The sequence below is a fragment of the Thermobia domestica genome, chromosome 11 (genome assembly GCF_964235325.1).
Source record: "Thermobia domestica chromosome 11, izTheDome1.hap1.1, whole genome shotgun sequence".
Classification (NCBI taxonomy): domain Eukaryota; kingdom Metazoa; phylum Arthropoda; class Insecta; order Zygentoma; family Lepismatidae; genus Thermobia; species Thermobia domestica.
Genome location: NC_137464.1, coordinates 102,697,965 through 102,711,226, shown reverse-complemented (window position 1 = coordinate 102,711,226; position 13,262 = coordinate 102,697,965). Strand labels below are relative to the sequence as shown.

Below are 13,262 nucleotides of genomic sequence, written 5' to 3'. Positions count from 1 at the left end.
TGAATCAAACTGTTTAAAAATAACAATATTATGTCTTCGTAACCACGGCTGAAAGTTATTTCCCATGAATTAAATGAAACACTGTTTTTCAAGTCGAATAGATGTTGGATTTCTAAATATTACACTATAGTAACCATCTATATTAATAACAATCTTGTCGTATTTAATCTTATTTCATCAAAGGATTAAGATGATATAATGATCAGTTAGAATGTCAGTGGTATTTTGTTTTTGTGTATTAGTATATATTTTAAATCTCTACCACAAATCTAATAGAATTTAATATTATATCTAGGAAAGTATATAAATCAAGTGTTGATACAATTCAGCTTAACTGCCTTCAATGATCTTCCATCAATCTGTTGGTATTAAACCAAAATTTATAATTATTTATGTTTGTACAAGTACGTTTCATATCCCAGTCATTTTACTATAAAAGTGATGAAATATTTGGTAGCAAGAAATTTTGAAAGGGATTCAGAGAGGTTCTATACTTAATTATACATTCGCCTGTAAACATGTGGGAAAAAAAATTAGTAATTCTTAAGATTTTCAATTGTAGAATTGAATGTAAGCTCTTCCGACTGCAAGGTGAAAAGTTAAATAGTGTGTTTACTGTCGATTATAGTCTGGCTAATAAATAAACTACAACTGTCAAATAATATATAAGTACAGTCCCGTAATAGCTTGAATCTTGAAATGAGAATAGTTATTTTATTCATACTAGAAATAAATAATACTAATAATAATTGCTTAAATTATGTATTGAATAATTCCTGTCACCAATATTAATGTACAAATTAAACAAGCAACCTAAAACCCAATTCAGAGGTTTGCCAGAATAACTATACTCCAGAATAGTTATTTCTTTAATTTTCCATGATGAAGAGAGTTTATAAAAAAAGTTTGATATACAGAGAAAAATAAATATTTTCAGTAAACTTTTAGAGAACTTTTAGTGGGATATTTAAGTTTGTCTTGTTTAGAGGAATAAGATAATTTTCGTATCAATGTTTTTAGCTACATTTACATGAATCATTAATGTCATTTGGTAACAGTTTAAAATCAGGTTTTTACTGTTCTGACAAGAAATTTCACTTTCTTCAAATAAATTTTATATGTTCAAAGTGTGAAATATTTCATTTTTAGGATTGCTTTTTATTTATTGTACTTCAGCGTCCTTTTTCACCACCGAGAATATATGTGACGTGAATCTACAGCTTAAGGTGGAATCGGAATCACTGTAAAATTTTTAAAATTGTCAAGGCTCTTCCACTAGGAATCGAACTCGGGAGATCCTGTCTCCGAGGCGTGAGCTAGCAATCATTATAGATGTTTTACCATTAGCACTGTTCTTGAAGAAATTGTTAGCTCTAAAATATTTACCGTATTTTATCGAATATTGTTATAAAGAATATTCAAATATATTTCTCCCATAAACAATACTCTCTTAATCATATAATCTTATGGCAGTGTTTATTAGAGCAGTGGTTCTCAGCAGGTATGTCGCGGCGCATTGGCGTGTCACGCAGTCCCGTAAAGTGTGTCGCAGAATTTTAAAATTTAAAAATCAGTGCACATTAATTAATTAGTTTAAATCAATTTTGATATAGACTGTACCAGCCAACACTTCCATCAACAGCAACGACACTTAGTAATACATGCAGTCACTACTTCATAGAAATGTATAGTCTTACACCACTATATGTTATTATTAATAAGAAACCAAGTAAATGTGTCGCAGTCTCATGGGAGTTCATTAAAGTGTGTCGTCAGTCAGAAAAGATTGAGAACCACTGTATTAGAAACACCAAATAAGAAGGGAAGGGATCAAGGAGATATAGGTTATCTTGGTCACTTGTCATTTTGTTATTAAAAGTAACGTCATGTGCCATATGGACCTAGCATCTTATAGTACTATATTTTTGTACTGTACATGATAAGTATTGCGAAACCTTTAAAACGTTTCTTAATGAATTTAAACTTTGTATTTATGGAATTTTTCTACTGCAACAACTAGAATTCTAGAATGTCATACAAATTGAGATTTATGTCAAATAAATTTATGTCATATGTGTGTATTTATGTCACATAAATTAAGATTTAACAGCAAGTATCTCCGAAAGATAACTTGTCCATGGACGCATCACTGTTTAGGAAACAATGTTCAAAATACTGATTATTTTTCGTAAATCATATGCAGCAACTATTGAAGAAAACACATACATATTTTAAACTAGAATGTTAAGGTGCTCCACAGGAGTATGGAGGAAAGTGATTAATTTCCTTCCCTAAATATAGTAGCAATTATTGAATAAATTTTTTTGATGGTGATTGGCCCAAAGTTTTGGGAACAGTGCAAAATTTCGAAATAACTAAGACAATTGTTATTGACAGCAAATGGGACATTAACTCCCAAATAATATAAATAACCGACACTTTTCATTCTTATAGTGATAGATTCAAGAAAAACTTTCTAAGCTAATTAATATCCACAAATTCACTTAGACACTAACCTGTTAACACAATTGCTTGTCCCTGAAATTAAATTATTTTAGCAATTTGTTGTCGAGATGCATTACAGAAAGTGCAAGGTTTAAAATAATACAACGGTCATACATTAATCCCATAGACCATGAAATTGATCTATATATAAGACTGATTGAAATTGATGTTTTTTGTAAGTAATCACCAGCACAAATTCAAATGAAATGAAATCCCAAATTCAAACTCCGGCTATTATACCCTCTAGTCTAAAGGACAAATAAGATAAACCAAAGTGAATGATTAAGAGAGAACTTGTGGAATAATTATGTTAAAGGAAACGGAAGAAATCTTAAAAACACGCACACGATGTTGTCCACCACAAATTCATATCTCCTTGGATTGAACTAGACTTTTCTTGCATCTGTAGAGCGCTCTACCACTGAGCTACTTTGCATTTATACTAAGTAGAAATTCGTAAAACATCTATACGGTGTTTTGTCAATAACTTTCAAGCAATTCAACAAATTATAATCCAACTTTTCTCAACATCCAAAGAACGTAAAAAATGAAATGAAATATTTGAGTTTTACGTCCCACGGTTATGCCAATTAGGCTAAAGGAGACGGTGATGATGAGTGATGAATGAAATGAAGAAAGTGGGAGGAAACGGGAGAACCCAGAAAAAATCCACGCACACGGTGTTTGTCCACCACAAAGTTTACTTGGCGGGGGCTGGGACCGAACCCGAGACTCCAAGCACCAGAAGTGAACGCTCAACCACTGAGCCACCGCGGCTGGTTTTTAAAACATTTCTAGAATGTTGACTAATAAACTAATATGTGTGAATACGTGTGACAAATTAATTTACTTTGCACTAACGTGCGATAAGTTTAAAGTTGATTCATTGAATGTAAGTATGCTTTGGGAAAAAATCTATACGAAACAAAATAATTCAAAAGCTTATTATTTAATTTAATAATACACTTGAAAGTGGTATCGTTTTAGACTCCTAAGGTTTCGCCTCTCTTTTACTCTTACTTTGAAAACCATAAAAGAATATGGAAAATCCTCAAATTAGATTCTCTCCTAACTCTATAACGATTACGCGATCCCTATGGACTATTCACCATTCACCAATGACCTATCATTACTGCGAATGACAATTATTCATTACCGCGAACAATAACTTCCTATATCCAATTTATGTTTTCAAATATGTTAGAACAATATATATATTCAAGGAGTACAAATAATAAATCCTATTTTATTTTAAACTATGCATATACTAACTGTATGACCTATCGGCCTCGAAAGTTCAATACGGCATTCACAAAATAGGTCCACTACCTTCTGTCTTTAGCTTATTAGGTCCTTCTGACTTTAGTGTTATATTACCTTTTCGGAGAAATCCATTCTAATAGTGTTCTCCCATATGCATCTAGGTCTTCCTAATGGTATTTTTCTGATTGAGTTTCTAATTAAAACTTTTGAAGTCTACTTCTTTCTTCCAACCTGGCTACATGATTTTATTATCTGATACGCCTAGACTTAGTAACTCAAGTAGTGTTAGGTGAATGCTTTTCAGATCTCTCAGAACTGAATATTTGCCTCAGAATTTTATTTTCAAATATTTTTAGTCTGTGCTCTTTCAGCATAGTAAGTGATAATGTTTCGCAACGATACAAGACAATAGGCATAATTATCATTTTATATCGACAAAATTTGCAGAGGCAAAAGAGTTTGAACTGACTAGTAACACAAATGGCCTGCTTTCAGTCGTCATTTCTTTTTTCTAGATATACTAATTTAGAAACATAATTTATTAAAACAGCGAACAGTTCTGCTTCCATAATATGTCATTAAAGGCTGGTAAATATCCTAAAGTTTTAAATTGACTTGTTTAGAACTTATTTCTTTTATTTACACATTTCAAATATTCTATATAAGTAAATAGCAAGTATAATTCTGCTTATTTTGGCTATTTTACCGCATGGACGATAAAGTTGATCCCTGACTCTCAGAGAACAATATGCCATTAAGATTTCATAAAACAGAACGCTGCCTCAAACTCGCCAAATATTTAGACAAAGAACGCATGACGACATTAATGAATTACGATATAGAACTTAACACTGGCTGCAAGTCGCTGAATATCATATGAGAAATATGAATAATACGTCTAAATAGGCGAAATGCGTTGATCACTGCATAACGTCTTAACAAATTTTCAGAAGAAGCTTTTGGGTACACAGAAAAAAATAATTTAGGATGGAAATCACAAAGATATGAGCTAGGAAAAAGTACAACAAATGTTTAGAACTACATTCGATTCGTAATGGGCAAAATTCTCTAACAGAGTTTTATTTCTGCGGCAGAATAAACCTTTAGGATTGGTTTGCTATATAATTAGTTATGCAATATTGAGAATACAAGGAACCCTTGCCTTTTTTTTACCGGAAATTACTTCCAAACGAAACATTTCGATGTAACAAGTGATCATCTAATAATATGAAATATTTATACCTTCTGATTCGGAAAACACCTACGCATCTTACAACAGTATATAGTGAAATACATTGTTAAGCAACTTCGTAACATTTTACTTTACATAGCTTTGTTGAATAATTCTATTACCATGAAAAATTATAATATAATGTCAATAAAATAATAAACAAAAACGATAAATTGGTAAATTTGTCAAGCTATTAGTAAACAACAACTAAATGACTATTTTTTTTAAAAATGAAGTTGGAAATTTTAAGTAAGTTTCACTAAAAGCTTAATTACAATAGTTTTTTACGCCTTTGTGAGAGCTTTGGACTACAATAAGGATGTTTAAACTAAACATATTAATTTAGAATTGATTAATTTTAATTTTTCTCTAGTTTTCGGTTCAACCATACAAGAGTTTATCAACTCAATCCATAGGTATGTATGTGTAAGTTACTTTATTTCTCGGTAGCTATTGACCGGTTCTAAGAAAAATTGGTGGTCAAGAGGCCCATTGTCTAGGAAATAAACGGAAATAAACGGAAATAAATATCACTTGGTTTGCTGAGCTCGACTAAGGACCGGATCCACTTGTATATGGTGCCTTGTGCCTTAGTAACTAATAACTATATCTGAACCAAGTTTTTCACCGCCTAAGGAATAAATATCGGCATATTTGGTGACCGAGCTAGGCCACGGGCACTTCCGATTCTTCGGCAACAGAGGCTGTGTTTCACAGCTTTGCGCAAAGTGTACTTTTGTGTTCAGTTCATTGACTGTGTACTACTTGTTTCGGAATAATTTCTACAAAATAACTTTTAGAAATTCAATCTTGCCAATATTCCTTTTGAAATTACTCAAAATACTTTAATGCAAAATATTCACGAAGGTTTTAAACATATACCAAAGTTCTGAGATAAGATATTTCCTACATTACTGAAAGACACTATTAAATCTAAAATATTAAAATAGTGCCCCTTTTCAAATATTTTGTAGATATGTCTATACTATATTCCTTAGATTTGCTGTGCGTTTCAGCAAGTATTGTGTTTCTAGTTGTTTTAAAAATACCATTATTGTGGCAGCACTTATTCTCATTTTTTTCTATTAGAGGTTACCTCCCTCATCAAGAAATTTATTTTTATTATTACTGCAGTTTAGTTGAATTTACTTAAAGACCAAAACTCAAGAACTCCTATTTTGAAATATAGCACAACTGAAAGTACTGTAATTTTTATATCGTACTTTCGAGTAAAATATCACAGACGTTTTTGCAGAATAATAGTTTCTACTCTGGTACGAAAATACTTTGATATTTACCCATCGTAAACAATAAGAGCAATATAATTATTACTATCATCAGAAAGAATTATTATTATAATTATTGCCTCCAGTATTTGTTCCAAATATGAAAACATCTTATTCACTTTATAACTTGTTTGATAATGTGTATAAACATTATTTAATAGGAATGACAGTCATGGAATCAGACAACACATTCTTCGGTGGAAGATTGGTTTTTTTTATAACAAAATTCATTGACAATATAGGATACACCTGGAGCGAAACGTAGGGAAATCGTTAAGTACTGGCACCTAAAAAATTCGTGCACTGAATAATCTTATATTACTAAATTGTTATATTAATTAATATTTTGTGTACTATTTAGAATACCCCTTAGGCTAAACTACTTTAACCTAAATATATTGATGACGTTTTACATTTTCAAATTACTGAAATATTTCAATTGCAATTTTTAAGAACCCTTCCAAATAATGAAATTGTGCATATTACTGAAGACATCTAGCAAGGTTCAATATTCTCAGACACATATAATAAAGCTGACATTTATAGTATCTTGTTTGGACAAAAATTTTGCACAAATCTCTCGCATTACCTTCAGCAAAACATGCATGAACTTACTATAATAAAATAACATTTTATTCTATATTACTCGTACAATAATTTGTAACTTTAATTTGAACTAGTAATTTATTTAAATCATTTCGATTGTAAAGTTCGTCTACAATAAATAAGAATTATCATAAAATTATTTGCTTAGAACAGAATATGGAAGAAATGGTTTTTTGGCGAATTTCAACTTTCTAACCTTCTAGAAAAGTTTCAAAAGAGAAGGAAAAACAAGAACTCAGACAATTAGATTCAGATTGAAATTTGGTGTATATGTTTCCAGAAATGTCGTTTAATTATTATTACTTTAGATAAGTGCATTTAGAAATAATAAATTTGTATTTTCTTTTTATTTACGTATTCTTATCAATTTATTGGAATCACTATTTTTCTATTTGAGAAAATTGTACAGATGATATTATTAGAAGAGACGACTTATTAAAACTCCATAACATTCAAACTATTTTTAAAATATCAAACATTGAATATCAATTAAACGTCAAATAAGATAGATATTTGAGTGTTTGTCTCTTTATATATTTTAGTAAATACCTTTGTTTATATATTAGTGACATCGGCTGAAGCATTTGAGAAAAAACATATCGATTGCTTAATAAAATATAATAAAATTATTAAGGTTTAATATATTTTTAAAATTTTAGTCAACATTATTTTTTATTCTGTTTACTTTTGTGATGATATTTTCAAATTTTCAACTTTTAGTTTAATATGAATTGGAAATTTTATTTTTATGTAATTTTATATTCGTAGTAAGAGGACTAATTTAATCCTAATGTCGTTATAGTAAAACTGTTTATTGAATTGTTTAAAAGAATACAGCTTACTAAGTTAAAAATTAGTAGTATATAGGTTTACAATGTTTCAAATAACTGCTTTAAATAACTATGTTTAAATGTTCTATTTGTCTGCAATACATTAATCCTATTTGAAAAACAAAAATGTTACTATGACTAATACGTTTAGAAATGAATGTCACTACATTTAATTACCTACTACAAATTATGAATTAAATGGTTTAACACTTTATTATGATTACAAGTTATATAATTATATTGTATAATTATATTTAAGATAATTTTGCACCAAATATTCATACGATCAGAACGTCAATAGTTGCTTAAAAATTAATAGATAAAAATCTTTTATTAAAAGCGAAATTAGTATTGCTTAAATAATGTAATTCCAATCATATGAAATAAATCGCATCTACATTTTTGTTTTCTTAAATTTAATAGTTTATCACAAACTAAAAATATGCTTTTTAAGTGTATAGTTAAAATGTAGAACATTTTTACGGCGGAATCAGAAAATGTCTTATCTAATTTTTAAACTAATTTTTTACAATTATTTCAAAATATTTATTTCATGTAATAATTAATTGTTGGTATTAACGTGAAAACCTACCGTGAAAGTGAAGTTAAAAATGAGCTTAAAAAGACAGAATATTAACGAAAATTTCGTTTGGATAGTTAAATTAAGGGAAATTATCCCAAATGTTGAATAAAATAGTATTGTTTCGATCAATCTGAGTATAAGCTATTTTTTAAAAAACGGTAAAGTATATTATTCATAATATGCTCATCTTAAAAGGAAAATTTCGAATTAGTTGTTGCTCCATTCTAGGCCCACTAGTTTTTCTTTTCCGTTATCACGTAGCAGCAACAGAGCGGCAGGTGCCTTGCTTCTTCCCGTCATCTCTTTCCGTGGCTATCCGTAACCATCTCAATGGTATCCATCAAATTACGTCAGAAAGGATCATTATTGTTCTTAATTTTCATTCAGCGCACTGCACTCTAGTTCATGAAGCACTATGGACAAAACAATGTTAATAAATTTTTTATCAACATTTAAACGTGTTTCTCTAATAAGCAAAAAATAGTTTGTTTAAATGCAGAATTCCAAGTTAAATTACAAGAACATTTTCAGCGCCTAAAAGCGAAAATAAAATAGGAGATGATACTTGTTTTGCTTTGTTAGTATTACTAAATAAGAAAATTCTAATACATTGTTATATAGCACTGTATTATTTTTTAAAAATTAATTACCGTATATTTTAGTCACTTCCAAAACTCCAAAAATTTAGTGGTGTTCTATTAATATAATTATTAATAGGAACCTACAATCACGCTTATTAAATAAAAGTAGTTAAAACATTAATTCATTTTTAATTATTATATAATATATATTTATATATAAATTCATTTATTGTTGTACAAGCCTCGCTGTGTTTTGTAAGGTAACGTTTATTTTCGGAGTAGGCCTACCTAATGATACAAAAAAAATTGTACTCGTGTTTTTATATTATAATTTTATAATAATATATAAATACTTGTCACATAGCAATGCTTATAGTATTCAAATACATTGATAATTTTTTTTGTTTAATTGAACTTGTATGGAAATAAATCAACAAGAAACAATCTTTCTGTAATTGTTTTCAGAGATTCTGCTTCCTGTATTTTGTGCTTGTAAGTAGACTCTAATATATGCAAGAGTTCAGTTTGAAATTTAGTCTAATAATAATAATAATAATAATAATAATAATAATAATAATAATAATAATAATAATAATAATAATAATAATAATAATAATAATAACAATAACAACAATAATAATAGTAGTAATAGTAATAGTAATAATAATAATAATAATAAATAAGTTTCCTCTGACGAATGACATGCCAAAGTTTAAGAACCATCACGTTCTTCAGTAATCTCTCCGTTTTAGCGCAATAATTATGAAATTTCGCACCATAATTTATTTGTAATTGTTTATAAATCACGTTTATTTATTTATATATTTGGTCTACATTTAACTGACGGAAAAGGTATAAGAAGAGTATGTAATGTTAGTTATTGTTGTTAAAGTATTCTATGAGCTATGTTAATTAGCAACTACTTTTTAACACCTTCTTTCACGAAAACCTTTTACAGAAATTGTAAATTAAAATCCAGGAATTATAACATGTTTGTTTCATTGATACTAAATATTGTAGTGATCTTGGGCACCGGGAATTCTGAAAATCTTTATAAGTTCATGTTTCTAGGAAACAAGTTTATGTTTCCTAGTTTTGTCTATAAGATAGCAGTAAACACACAAGTATTAGGATTTTCATTGTCATAATTCATTTTAGCAAGTAAAACTGACAATCACATGTGGTTTTAAATTTTGACAATTCATTAAAATAATAGAACACTTTTTTGTTTTAGGTGAATTCTATGCATTTTCTATACTTATAAATATTCGTTTTGTAATCGAACATACGTTGAAGAACTATTACTGACTTTTTCTATTAAGTAAACGATTTCAGTATATCTAATGTTGGAATGATTCATATGTTTTCCATGGAATTAACCAATACATCTATCTGATAGTTTCCTATTGAGTATGTTTACAAAAACAGAATGTAACTCTTTTGAATGTTGTTATCCGTTTCTCTAGTAATACAAGTAATTTTAACGCCTGTTCTATGTTTAACTATTGCCATTATTATAGAGTAAAAGGGAGGTATTTTATATAGCAATTAAGACAAAATTTAATAATAAGAAACCTGAATTTCTAAAACATATTTCAACTTGAAATTGTCCCCTGTTATTTTTATTTTGAACTATTGAAACTTATAAGCATACGTGTGTTGCTATATATATAATGGCATATGTAACATTATAATTTATTAAACGTGATTTGCTTTAATTAAGGCAAAAAAATCAAAGCTACAATTAACAGCACGTATATTAAAAGAATTTAGCTTATTATCAATAATTGTTATTTAATAAAACTACAGTAAATTGGAAACTGTAGTTTTACACTCTTTAGATCAAAATTATGTATAATGCCTGGATGTTTTAATATGATGATTCTGGCATATAATTTTCTAGAACGTAGGCGTAAGACAAAAATAGGATATACACAATCTGAAATATATATATTGTTTTACATAAGAATGAGGAATTTTATAATTTATATAAAATTACAGTTTTAGTATCTATTGATTTCTAATCCCAATTGTCTTTTAACGATAATTGCATCATAAATTGATGAATGAAAATTAAATACATATTATTTTGGAGATTTGCTCTAAGGGCTAATATTAACAATTATATGATATATTACCATAAAATACCTTATGAGAATTTTAGAAACCAATTAAATACAACTATCTACCTAATTACACAATCACTCTTTTGTTTGTTTACGTATCCTTGTATTCTGATTGTTTGCGTGAATTTCTATGCCACGCCTCTTTCTGCATTATCCAACCCTTCTAATATGACTCCTTAGTAACGCAGAACATCCAGAAATGTCTTCCGATCAATGACAAAGGAGTTCAGCCTCTGGAAATACCAAACAGAGAGAATTTTAAGGAGACTTCGTTAAAGTTAGAGAGACTCAAGGATTCTCATAACAAGAGAGTGTCCCTAGGGAAAATAGCTTGAAGCTATTTTTTCTGTTTTTTTCTTTTATTATTGGGGATAAATTTTTCTATACATTGATTGTCAAATATTTTGCTGTTGGGTTCTTTGATGAATTCATTAAAATTATGTATCATTAGATTTATGTACATATATGTATACAAACTGAAATAGTTCAGAAGTATTAATTGGAAAATAATAATGATGACAATATTGTGAATTAAGTTCACAATTACTAATTGTCTTATACCAACCTTTATTAAGGTTAAGCTGACTTTTTGTAAGTATGATAACAAAAATAAAATAAACATTTACCTCCATTGTAGATAACGTTAATATTTTATATTTACAATCGCAATATTCGTCATGATGATAAAAAAGTGAATACTTATTTTAGATGGTTTAGGAAGTATTGTCAGTTATAATACCTAAAATGATATTTGTAAAAGCAATCAAAATGACAAACAAAATCTACAAAACAATATATATAATAAACTAAATAGAACTTAACAAGGTGACTATTAAGACTGTCTTAATTGTAAAAGTTAGTAGTCAATATATTTGTTTATAGTGACTTTAGCTACTACAACTTTTTAAACATAAATTAGTTCCTTGTTGAATGTTGGCATTAGACCATAAATTATAATACAAGTTCCATAAGTTGTTTACTTGAATTTCTTTTGTAACCAATTCTGCTTGTGCAGTACAAAGAATTTTTACATATAATATAAACAATGTTTCCTTCGCTTTCGGAATTGGTAGACGAAAGAGATGTATATTTAACAGAAGGTATTACCAAATTTTATTGTCAGATATATATTTGAGACTTTCAAGAAATTGGGCCTTTGTGGTTATTAAAGAGCTCTAATCAAATTGAAATAAGAAACTTTGTTAACATGAGTGATTCTACTTTTATATCTGTCATTTTAAAATCGTAAGATCTGGTATTTCTATCCTACAATCTCTCATGATTTTTCTCTATGAATGTCTTTCCAAACCCTACTAGGCTGTTGATGTAATTAGCATTTTTAAATGTTGGTATAAATTATTACTTTTAGAAATAGTCCTCAAATAACATTGTTAGTCATTTATAATGATTTTATAATTGTATCAGAAACTATATTAGATAATAAAAGAATATAATATAGTTTTTGCAATAGATATACAGACTGTCTTGTCTAATAGTGTTACATCAACCGATTTTGAAAATGCAGAAAATACGAAATATTTTACCGCAGTAGCATTTTCTGAATTTGCTGGGTTGTGCATATCCACAATTTTATGATATGATAGTTTTTGTTAATATTATTTTATTAATAATTAATAAATACTATTATTTCTAATATCAATGATAATTCTATCTTTTGTTATCAATTGTAAATTGTCAAGAAAACTAAATATTCTTAATTATTAAAATGTATTGCATAAATATGAAAATTGAGAGCTTTTTAATATTTAATATAGTAAATTGAAGACAATGGTCATGTATATTCATAGTTAGAGTCATCGGACCTCATCCTAATACAGAGAAAAATCTATTTAAGAAAAATTTACTTCACATGAACATCAACACATGCCGGAAATTTTTTTCTGCTAGGAAAAGTCATTAACAAATTATAATTATTGTAAAATAATATTATATTGGCATATCTTCTCTACAGTTTTAGTACTATTTTCTAAAATAAAGTTAAATTTCAACATTGACCTTACGAAAAAAGTAATATAACTCAAAAACCTTTCTTTGTGGTGGACAAACACCGTGCTCGTGGGTTTTCTCGGGATTCCCCCGTTTCCTCCCACTTTCTTCATTCTACCATTTCATTCATTTCTCATCATCACCGTCTCTTTTAGCGTAGCCGGCATACCCGTGGGACGTAAAACTCAAAGATTTCGTTTCATTTTTACTTCATACACTGGATAAAAATACCTTTTCCCCCCTA

General features: G+C 28.4%; 1 protein-coding gene across 45 annotated transcripts in view; it reads left to right on the top strand.

Annotated features, from left to right (window-relative positions):
- LOC145664324 (uncharacterized) overlaps positions 1 to 13,262 on the top strand; it is a 1,583,153-nt gene that overhangs the window by 1,096,787 nt on the left and 473,104 nt on the right. The window contains exon 11 of one of the 45 annotated variants that reach the window (XM_081730936.1): positions 6,447 to 6,465. The exons of the other annotated variants lie outside the window; for them this stretch is intronic. The gene's annotated coding sequence lies outside the window, so the exon portion shown is untranslated. Of the gene's footprint in view, positions 1 to 6,446; positions 6,466 to 13,262 lie in introns of those variants that run through there. 45 annotated transcript variants of the gene reach the window in all.